The sequence below is a fragment of the Sinohyriopsis cumingii genome, chromosome 10 (genome assembly GCF_028554795.1).
Source record: "Sinohyriopsis cumingii isolate HCF-2022 chromosome 10, ASM2855479v2, whole genome shotgun sequence".
NCBI lineage: Eukaryota > Metazoa > Mollusca > Bivalvia > Unionida > Unionidae > Sinohyriopsis > Sinohyriopsis cumingii.
The window spans coordinates 32,332,765-32,345,137 of record NC_142970.1 but is presented as its reverse complement, the minus strand read 5'-3'; the positions used below and the strand labels follow the sequence as shown (position 1 = coordinate 32,345,137).

General features: G+C 37.9%; 1 protein-coding gene across 1 annotated transcript in view; it reads right to left on the bottom strand.

The window, feature by feature from the left end:
* LOC149789845 (uncharacterized) overlaps positions 1-12,373 on the bottom strand; it is a 244,281-nt gene that overhangs the window by 58,668 nt on the left and 173,240 nt on the right. The window lies entirely within an intron of this gene.

Below are 12,373 nucleotides of genomic sequence, written 5' to 3'. Positions count from 1 at the left end.
ACCCCTCGACCATACACGCATCAATAACAAATGATGCTACAAAGTCACTGAAATTGATAGATTGTGCCATTTCAACTTTGGTTGTACATAGTGACGAGCTGAGAGCTTAGACATTTTATCACACAAACATATTAACTATGACGAACATGAGGCTTGTACAAGCCAGTATTATTTATATAACCAAGTGTAGGCTTGTAAAAGCCAATATTATTTATAAAACTAAGTGGTCCTGTAATTGTGTTTATGTCTCACCTGGTTGCAAAGGAATAAAACAAATCTATGCTTGAGATGTCTAGAAAATCAGCCTTGATACAACTGTCATAAAACATGCTGTACAAAATGTTATGAAAAGTTTTCTAACACTTTGAGATGAATAAATAGAAAGGCACCTACCGGTATTTCCATCTGCATATTTTAACAGAAGAGAACTCTAAATTAGGTCCCCAAAATGCAACTTTGATGACTTTTGGTCTAAAAAAAATTAATCCTTTAAATTCGGTTAATTCTGAACCACCTGATTTGGATAAGACATTATAAGCATATGTTCAATTTGTTGCTCTGGAAGAGTGTGGGTGTGAAGGAAGACACCAACAACAAAAAGGAACTTGGTAAAACATGTTTCTAAGAAATATTCTAATAAGACTGTTTCACAAAGGGCATATTAGCTTTTGTTGTGGTCAAAAATACATTTTAATCCTGGTTTCTATGTAGCAATAAAGTTAATTGCAAAATTATTAGAAACATGATTTTGGTAGAGCATGGTGTAGAAACCATTTATATAAGTTTAATTATAAACAACAAAAGATTTTTCTACTTTGATGCCACATAAACTAAAATGTGTGTGTGTGTGTGTGTGATTTGGATTGTTAAAGTAGCTTTAAAACATTGTCAGTCATATTGCTATGATGTCTGCAGCATGACATTTTATAGTGATTTCTAGGACTGGGGCATCATGCTGCAGACATGTAGCATCATGTCCCACCCAGTCACATTATCCTGACACCAGGCCATCCAGTTCTAACACTAACCTCTTAATACTGAGCACCTAGCGAGGTAGCTGTTAGTACAATTGTTTATAAGTCTTTGATATGGCTCGGCCATGGTTCGAACCAGTGACCTCCCACATATGAGGCAGATGCTCTAACCACTAGGCCGGAAACTAAAATTAACAACCTCCTAAGAAACATTTCTCATCAATGAGCAACACAAAACCAATGCACGCCCATACCGTATTATCACACACATTTTGACCAGGTACGTGTACTCATTTTACTCAGAATTATAGATTAAGTTCCCTTTCCAAGTTTTGCACTCCTTCTAGACTTCATCTCTCGCATAGACCAGTTAGGGCTCATTGCATCAAAGCCACCTTGCTAAAGGGGATATTTTGCAAACCCACTGATTACTATTCTAAGTCTAGACTGTTCCACAATATTACCTAATAAGGCAGACATGCCTCTTCTATGTCTTGTAATCTATTTGTTCTACCTTTTTTATATTTATTGCCCAATGTTTAAAGAGAAAAACAAATATTGCTAATGAATATTGAAAGCTTATCAAGCTTTTGGAAAAGACATCCATCTCATGACGTTTGTAGTTTAGTGTAAAGTAAGTGAGAATCATTTCTATTTCTGGGTGGGAATGAATGCAGCTGTTTGTACGTGTGATTGTATTTTACACCAGTTCATACTCTTAAACATTCGAACTCTCTGTATGCATATGTGTTTTTGCATTGCTTATTCATACCCTTCAACTTTAACTGAACTGTTTAAACACGTGTTTGTATATTGCCTATTCATACCCTTAAACATCTGTATGCATGGGCGTTTGTATACGGAGTGAATAACGAGTACATCATATTGACTAATTAACAAGGACATCTAGAAACTAAACAGATTCATACTGTGTAGAACAACTAAAACCTCACTAATAATAATTATTATTATCACAACATAAAGCAATCATGTGTTGTAATGGATAGGTCCCTTATATATTACTGCACAAATTACATGGATCAAACTGAATATTTAAAAGAGTACAGTGTAGTACTAATGCCTATTCACTATCATCATCATCACCATTCATCTTCCTGTAATTAACAGCAATGGGGTTGTTCCTACCATTATTGTTGTTACTATATGTTAGTTCCTTATCAATATTGTTATTATTGTTACTGAGTGTTAATTCCTTATCAATACTGTTGTTATTGTTGTTGTTTGTTCTTTATCAATACTGTTGGTGTTGTTCTTAATTGTATTGATCTTATTAAGTATAGTTCCTTATCAATATTTTTGTTGTTATTGTTATTAAGTGTTAGTTTCTTATCAGTATTGTTCTTGTTGTTCAGACTGTTATTTTTCTTATTAAGTAATAGTTCCATATCAGTACTGTTGTTCTTCTACTTCTTTCTATTCTTTTAATATAACAATAAGTATTTGCTTATTATATTATACACAGGCAATGAAAGTTGTGGTAATAGTATGGCCATCTTCTGAACAGCAGTGGAACTCCCCTCCTAGCCTTTCAATTTAGTGTCAAAGAAATGTTGTGTAATTTTATGTAGTTGAAAATAACGACCAGAGGGAACTTGAGCTTTACTCAATTTATGTAGTTGATAAACTCTCATAAGTAAGATGTTGGTCAGTGTTTTCCTTATCAGCCTGGAGCCAACTGATTCATTCACCTACTTTCACTTTATGTCCAGCTACTTTAACAAAAAAACCGTATCCCCATTGGGGGAAGTCCCCCTCCCTCCTCCCCCTGCCTACATTAGCAACTCACCCTCCAACTTGACATCTAATCAAGTTGCATGATAATAACATTTGCTGTCCAGTTCTATCACTGATGATGAAATCTGACATGCATGTTAAAATACAGTAAATAACACTGGTCAACAGTGAAATCATTACTGACTTGAAAAGGCCCTAATCTGTAGTATTTTGGTGTGCCGAACACGAATATAACCGTGAAAAATTTGTATTGGCTCTCGTTTTGAAGATATTCATATACCTCATTTTCTATGTTTCACTGTGTAAATTTCTCCAGTAGGACTGCAGCAACATCCGGAATAATGATTTAACATTGCATAATACCATCATGCTCACATCATCCACAGTTGATTGCATCATTTTCTGATGCAATGCAATACTAATGCCATGCGGCTGCTGAAGTAAGTTGACGTCAGCAGTGTACTATACATGTGTAGGCCTATTATACTAATGCCAGGCGGCTGCTGAAGCTGACGTAAGCAGTGTACTATATAAAGCCCAATCAGATAGGTTCAGCATTTAAAATATTTTAGACGTTGTGCGAGACAGTTCAAGCTACTGTTACATAAAACTTATTATTTTACCCATTTACGTACAATAAAGAACAGTAATGCCTCGAAAGTGTGTTAATACCGCGGACAATTTTTGCTATATTTGTGGGGAAGTGACATTTGCCAACCAGAAGAAAAGTATCAATTCTCAAGTGAAGAAGGCATATCATCTTTACTTCGGATGCAAGGTTGGTGACCAAGACAAGCCTTGGGCTCCGCATATATGCTGTGCTACATGTACAACACAGCTTTCACAGTGGTTGAATTGCAAAAGGTCATCAATGCCGTTTGCAGTCCCAATGGTGTGGAGAGAGCCAAGCAACCACCTAAATGACTGTTACTTCTGCTTGGTTCCTCCTCTTTCCGGCGGAATAACGAAGCGAAAGAAGTCGAGAATAGTCTACCCAAACATTCCGTCTGCATTGAGACCAGTTCCACATGGTGAGGGACTTCCTATTCCAGAACCTCCAGCAGAATATTCTCTTGATTCATCTGACGAAGACAAAGGTGAGTCGACCTGTTCTTCTCCTGGTCCATCAGCATGCAGTGATCCAGATTTTCACTGTGGTGCATCATCAACCCCACACAGAATAACACAGGAAGAACTAAATGACCTGATTCGTGATTTGGACTTATCAAAGAACAAGGCAGAATTGCTAGGATCAAGACTCCAACAATGGAATCTTCTAGAAGAAGATGTCACAATTACTGCATATCGAAAGCGCCACCAGCAATTGGAGCCTTTCTTCAGAAAGTAAAGTAATCTGATATTCTGTTCCGATATTGAGGGCCTCATGAATGCTTTAAAAATCACTCATGACCCACAAGAATGGAGACTATTTGTGGACTCTTCGAAACTGAGTCTCAAGGCTGTGCTTTTGCACAATGGAAACATTCTTCCATCTATTCCAGTAGCGTATGCTGTCCACATGAAAGAGACATACGATAACTTAAGGCAGCTACTGAATTCCATTGAGTATAACAAGTACAGCTGGCACCTCTGTGGTGATTTGAAGGTAGTTGCCCTTTTAATGGGACTGCAGCAAGGATATACAAAATACATGTGTTTCTTATGCGAGTGGGATAGCCGAGCAAGGGAAATGCACTACATGAGGAAGGAATGGACTCACAGGCAGAATGTAGCCATTGGAGAGAAGAATATCCAACACCCAGCTCTGGTTGAGGCTCAGAAAATCTTGCTACCACCCCTTCACATCAAACTAGGTTTGATGAAGAACTTCGTGAAAGCCATTGACCGGACTTTGCCAGCATTCCGATACCTGCATGAAAAATTCCCTCGACTCAGCGAAGCAAAGATTAAAGAGGGAGTTTTTGTGGGTCCTCAGATTCGAGAGCTTTTCAAAGATGACCGGTTCAACAACTTGCTGGAAGGTGACGCGAAACAAGCATGGAATGCTTTTCGCCTAGTTTCTACAAACTTCCTCGGAAATGTTAGGGCAGAAAACTATAAGGAACTAGTAGAAGACATGTTGATGAAGTATAAGAAACTTGGCTGCAATATGTCTCTAAAGATTCACTTCCTTCATTCCCATTTGGATTTCTTTCCTAGCAACTGTGGTATTGTTAGTGATGAACACGGCGAACGTTTTCATCAAGATATCGCAACAATGGAACAAAGATACCAGGGAAAATGGTCCACTACAATGCTGGCTGACTACTGCTGGACACTCCTCAGAGATGCTCCCGAACAGCTGTACAAGAGACAGGCGAAGAAATCTAAGATGTAGTCAATGACTTGATTTTTTATAGGTAGGCTATTACAGTTGACCTTTTACTATTGGAATGCATTTCGTTATGTAAACATTAATTTCTTGCAGATTACAAAAAAACTAGAGCCAATTTTGCAATTTGACTGTCATATTCGTGTTCAGCACATAAAAATTGATAAGAATTGACTAATTTTATTTCAGTAACATGACTTTTGTAAAAATTTGTTGTCCAGTGTAATGTAACTTTTTCTGTTTTGGGGTGTCTTGGAAATAAATTTGTGGACAGTGAATACAAATATTTCAGTGTCAAATTAGTGCTGGATGAACAAAAAATGACTGACCTTTATTCATGTCTACAGTGAGCGTGATTTTCTAATGAATCATGTGTGAAAGTACCATAAATACTTCATGGTCCAGATCTGCCTCATCTCAAAGATAATACTATGTGCCAACAACTGTCCTCATAATGACAATCATAATAACACAAATTACTATTGTAGCCACACTAAATAAAAGGGACATAACTCTAAATTTTGTTTGTAATTGTTTTGCCTACATATGTACTTTTAACCTTCACCTAGGTTACCTCATGTTAGTTCCTTATGCGCAGCAATGACATAACTAAGTTTCAAAAGAATGGTATGAACGTTCATGAGAAATCTGTGAATAGATATATGATCTTTACATGAAGACTGGTGTTAAATTCAAGGTATCATTTATCGATACTCATCGAATATAACCAATGTACTACTTTATGGTGAGGGCTGCTTTTCACTTTTATGAGATTGATCATTTTAAACAGAAACATATTGATCTGGAAATATGGCTTTTAAAAACCCTGGGGTATAATGCATAAAGGTAGTTTATGTTATAAGAAGTCTTATAATAATCATACGAATATCAGCACTAGGTAAAGGTGAGTTCAAAAAATATTGAATACGTGGGGCTTTTTTTCCCCATCACAGTACAAAACATGTTATCACATTATCACGTTGTAAAAAATACGCGTGAAGAAATGTGACTTTTACAACCTCATGTTATACACGTACCGAGTAGGCAGTTGTCATATAAAATATATGTTCTCCAATTTAATGTTAATGCAACTGATATACTGTTACACTCTACGTGTCCTCCGATAAGCTCGATTGCAGTGTCAGCCGTGTTTGTAGTGGTGGTATAACAGTTGGGACTTGCGATGACCACTGATAAATAGAAATGCTCATTTTTCATTTGCCTCTTTTGTACAACAGTGCATGACTGTCATATAAATTACCTGCTCAAACAGTCAAAGATTCAATCTGTGTATTCAATACGGTTGTCATTGCAGACGTTATTTCCAATTACTGTATGAATTTCTGTTATTTCAATCACATAATTTGTAATCAACTCACGAGGCCACCAACTGCAAGGTCGTTTCAGATTTGCTGATTGATTGGAATGCACACCAATCCATGCTTTGTTTACCACTGTAGCGGTTGCTACTGGTGGTGGGGTATTATAAAGTTATGCCTTCTTACCTGGTGTCTGCTTTATTTCGCTATCGTGATCTAGAGGGTAATCGCCCTCGGTATCAAGTAAATATTAAATGAAGTGTGAAACCTATAGATGGCATACATAGAGATCTGAGCAAATATACAGAACAGAATGACACAAGCTCCCGTAGATGGAAAACAAAATTTTAATCAACTGCATAATTAACTGCGATAATACATTGCATCAGGAAGGTACACCTCTTTTTGGAATAAATCTTTCACCGAATTTCAAACACAAATATATTTATATTAATAGCCGATCTGTTTTAAATGACACAATTAGTACATCATATAATCGAGTGAGTGATCGAAGTTATTGCCATGTACAACTTCATAACCTGCTTATTTCGGTCCTCTCCGACTTCACTATGGTGGTTCCTCCAGGTACTTCACCTTTTTTCCCTTTTCCGACCTCCCTACTGTCTTGTCTTTTTTAGGATTACAAACCTTGTGTGGGTAGGTGGATACATAAGTATGTACTTCAGTGGATACGTCCGTAATAATTCAGTGCATACATCCGTGGATATGTTCGTGGAGCTATTATCGATTACAAAATAAACAGAGACAACCTAAACATTCTGTCAGCTGTCCTACTGCAAACCGGTCATTACTCCCCTCTCGTGTCATATAGCGTTCTATCGGAATTCAAACAGACCAAAGTCTGTCTGATCAAGCTAAACATGGCAGATCATAAACAATCCTAGCTTCACAAGATTAATGTATTTTCTAACGGCTATTTCATTTCTGATTTCCATTAACATTACACGAGACATAATGGTTCCGTTTTCATCTCAATTACACAAATAAATGAATGAAGTTCATTATATTGTATAACTATGTCATTTTCAGCGAAAACCCACATTCAAGTCTTTAGAATAGACAAAATCATCTAAGATCGGTGAATTTAACGGATTCTCGTAACTCATATCGACTAAAGTAATGTATGAAATCTTAGTATACCCAATTCCTACACAAACAAGACGACAGATTCAAACAATTCGTCAATTTATATAAAGAAGATCATTGTACGAATTCAGATATCTGAACTCAACACATTTATACCCATATCAAGAATATTGATCTACGAATATAAACGAATACAGTCATTCAAATATAAACAAATAAATTCAAGGCGATCATTATATTTGCATCAACGAACTACATCAAACTGATGCAAATACCTTGTGCTTTCAAACTTTGTTTAGTTCCAACGCCAAAACTGTGTCCGTTGACTTTTAGACATCCGGTTCCTTTGATCAATGTTTTATGGGATAATTATTTCCAAATTCAGCCTCGGAGTCCCTTATATTTTCACTCTTGCAGGAAAATTGCAGATTGGCTAGATTTCTTTCAATGAGTGCAACTAAACCCCAATGATTTTTGTGTGGGAACCAAGCCCCTTATTTAGCGTAACCAATCAGGATTAACTTATTTACCACCTATTATAACATGGCACAAAAATTGTAGTCAGCATGACTTATAGAATTCCAATCAACAGATCTGGAAAAACTCCTTTTCTAGTGGTTTAATGGCTAAGTAAACGAAGACTTAATTCAGAATCACTTCCTCTCCCGACACAGACATTATAAATCATTACAGTAGAACGATTTAACAAGCACCTGTCCCTATACATCTAACTAATTGTTCGCTGGCCCAAAGATAATGCGCTCTTCATAGATCGAAATAAATTTGCATCCTTATAACCACCTTACTTACAGATGCTTATTATCTATATAATAAGTCTCGGTTCGAAATTTCCCCAACATATGTCTATCAAACTGCAAATAACTCTTCAACCCCACTGATGCTTGTGATGTCGATAACACTTGTTTACTTCCCAGTGACATGTGCATGTGTATAATCCACACCTTGAAATCCTTGTGCTGCATCGATGCATACATTACCGCTCTGTAAAGTGAACGTTGATTAGCTAACATGTACAAAGTTTACACATCTTTGATTGTCATAACCAATGACAGGAGTAGTGAATGGTATTCGATAGAGGGACAATGGGACTTTATATGGGAAAACAATCATATCAGTTATAGCCTCAGTGGAAATTTAACATGGGGAAAATAAAGTTAGTTTCCCTTTGAGGCCATAACGTTACTAACATCATAGTCACTATAGCCTCAAGGAGAATTTAACAAGGGAAATGCAGGACCAGCACTTGGAGGACAGTGTGAATTTAACATGGGAAATACAGGACCTGCACTTGGGGGATAATGGGAATTGAAGATGGATGGGACTGTCTAGGGATAAGTAGAATTGAACATGGGAGATTGATATAACACAAACAATAGACAAACACTGATACAACACATACAAAAATTGTGGAGGCAAGAAAAGTCAAGTATTCTCTAGGCCAATGAATAACCCTTACATTCACTTCACCTATCATCTAATATCCATACACGCGAAAGGCCAAAACTAAACACTCATCTACTACCTACACGCGCGGAAAAGCCAAATTAAACCCAAACTATAATATCCACACACTCGGAAAAGCCAAATTAAACACAAACTATACTATCCACACACGCCAAAAAAGCCAAATCAAATCCCAAACTCTACTATCCACACACGGGAGAAGCTAAAAACATAACCACAATCTACTATCAACACACGTGATGGAACAAACCAAGCTCTTACTTTGGTATCCAAAAACCCCAATTTATACTATCCACACACGCGAAAGAGCAAACTCAAGCCCACAATTTACTATCCATTCATCCCATCTTACAATAACTAACCACTAAATATACTATCCACACGCGATGAAGCCAAATCAAGCCCCAAATTCTACTATCCACACCCTGGATAAGCTAAAAACATAAGCACTCATCTACTATCCACACACGCGAAGAAGCATAATCAAACCCAAAATCTAGCATCCACACACAAGGGAAGGTTTAAACAACCATGCACTCTACTATCTACACAAACGTACGTGAGCGCTTACAAACCCCCCAAAAATCTACTATCCACACAAGCGTACCTGAGCTCATACAATCACACACAGATACACACATAATTACATTAGTAAAAAAAGTAAATGTTTATAATCACACTACCCCACATTCACACCCACTGGCAAATGGAATAGTATCTCTTTTCTATAGCTTTGGTTAGCCCTGAAAAGGGCTGTTATTTAGACCTTCAGAGGCACATGGCTAATGCTGTCATCTCCCAGGTCAGGCATCGCACACGCATCGTCTGCTCCAATCCCCTTCCCAATTCTGGTTGGGAGTGCAGAGGCTTGATGTGTAGTCTCATTACCCAAATCTTCAGTTTCTGGGATAATGAAAACTCCCCTATGTCTTCTTCTTCTTCTTCTTCTTCTTCTTCTTCTTTTTCTTCTTCTTCTTCTTCTTCTTCTTCTTCTTCTTCTTCTTCTTCTTCTTCTTCTTCTTCTTCTATCCCGTAGTCTAGGATGCTGTCCTTATCTAGGTCTCATCCTAGGGTGCAACCTGGTTCCTCTCTTCTTTCTTTCTTCTCTACTCCTCCTCTTTCATTATTCCTTCTTCTACAATGGTTTTCACTGCCAGCTCATTCAGGAGGCGCCTAGCGTATTCCAGGTGCATCTGTACTTCCAACAGTTTGCTTATTCTGCTACTCATTCTTCACTGATGTCTCGTCGACAATGGATAGCCATACTGACGAGTACTTCTTATAAATACTTGAAGCGCGGACGCGAAGGAAAACATCCATACACGGTTTCGATTTGGAACGTTCAAATAGTGCTATGTGAGGGATAGAGAGAAGTCAAAGAGCATGCTTCATGATACCCATAGCAAAACAAACCACAAACTCATTTTTTTTTTTCAAAACAGAACATTTTTATTCAAAATAACTTACAACTAACAATTCACAAATTTTTTAACCATAAAAATGCAATTCAATAACAAACATTTTTTCAACTAGCACTCTATTTTGGACAAGATTGACAACATGGTGAATAAAATTGATATTTCCACTGTTGCAAGTCATTGATTTATTGATGTACACTACGTTTCCTATCTAAAAGACAAAATATAAGTATAATGGCCACAAAACCACCGATCTACTTTGTCATCGTTTTGAAAAGAATGACGACCAAAATAAGTCACTAAATGTTCTTTTGGTGATAATAAGTGATCAATTCGATCCGGACTTTCTCTTTGAGTTTGTCTGACAAGTAACCGTTTCTACGTTTTGTCTTCCCACTCTTATCCAAGAGGGCTTCGATGTAATAAATCTTTTCAGTCGTGAATGGAGGACATGAATGTTCACGCAAATCTTTATACCACCGACGTAACACTTCTTCTCCAAACATGAGACTCCAAGCTTTGTCCAGATATTCGTTCAATTTTTCTTCTTCATCCATACTGTAATTGTTTCGGCAAGGTATGTAGCACAACAAGAGACCAATTGCTGTTCTTGTTCTGATCATCTCGACTTTATCACGATGTCCTTTTTGTCTTTGTCTTGGGATTCTCCTTCCACGGTCTCCTCACCTTCCATGTCAAAAAAGATTCTCCACTAGGTAAAGAGGGAGAACAGTCTTCCATGGCTTCTAATAGTCTATAATCACTTCACTCAAACTGCTGATTTCTATCGTATTGTCAAATTCTGCATACAAGATGACGTTCACTCTGTTTTCTGGAGGTAGTGTATTTGCCAGCTGAAGTTCCACACGAATACCCGAATCTGATCGGATTTTAATGGATGGAAATGTTCCTCGTCGCTGCCTTGGTCGGGAGTGAATACAAAAGCCCACAAAGCATAGCCTCCTGCATAATCGTCGTACGAAATACCGTGACTAGTGTTGGTCTCTAACTGTCCGGTGTGATCAGGCATGAATCATTGAGGTACACTAAGAAACACGCTTTAGCAATGGTGATTCTTTCAAAGGATCGACCCGTCCGTGTTCCATGAACAGATCTAGAAATTTTCAACAGCAACGCCGTAAAATAACCATGTGGGAACGACAATACTCTAGCATTTCTTCCTGAAAGTCGAAAGGGTCTGAGTCATGAGCCTGGTACCAAGCGTAGAAAGCTTCTCGTTGTTAGGTACGCATGTTGTCGGGGTCGTAGTCTTGAACCTCAGGCAAATGGGGTAGAACAGCGTATTGATTGACTTCGGTATTGAAAAAGTGTGGAAAGTACCCTTTAGCCATTTCTGTCATTACAAACGTTTTAGGCATTCGACTCAAAGGCATGGCCAAATAGCTTATCGAATCTTTAAACTGTACTTGTCCCACTTGCATGGAAATGATTTTGGCTCTGTTCAAGGTCACTTTAAGACGTTCAGTGTCTTGTTCCGTATAGTATCTGAGAAGAAACTGTCCATCGTATCCTGAGAAATTGTGTGCTATTACCGTGGCATGGCGATGACAATCTCAGTAACGTTCGATGTTCTCTTTGCCCCATGTCTTGTCGATGGGGCCTAAGACCCATTGAGCGAAATCGGCTAGCGTGTTTGGTCCCCGAAAGATTTGTTCACGTCCTCCAGGAATCTTGCTGCAATGAGCGCAATATCTAAAAATAGGTTCTAGAATGCACTTCTCAGATGTTCGATGAGCCACGCAGAAATTAGGAATGTGAATGCCGGTCTCTTGCATGCATTCAAAATCGAAAAAGATGAAATTGTCTTTCTTCTTGTGATCATCATCTTTCTCTTGTTATGGTTGGTATTTTTGCATGTAGCATTGGTGTTCGAAGTCAACGATTTGGTGACAAATGTGACATTTTGTCACTCCTCGACATACTTGTGCCTTGGCACTATTGGTACGTATGCCTCGTCCACAC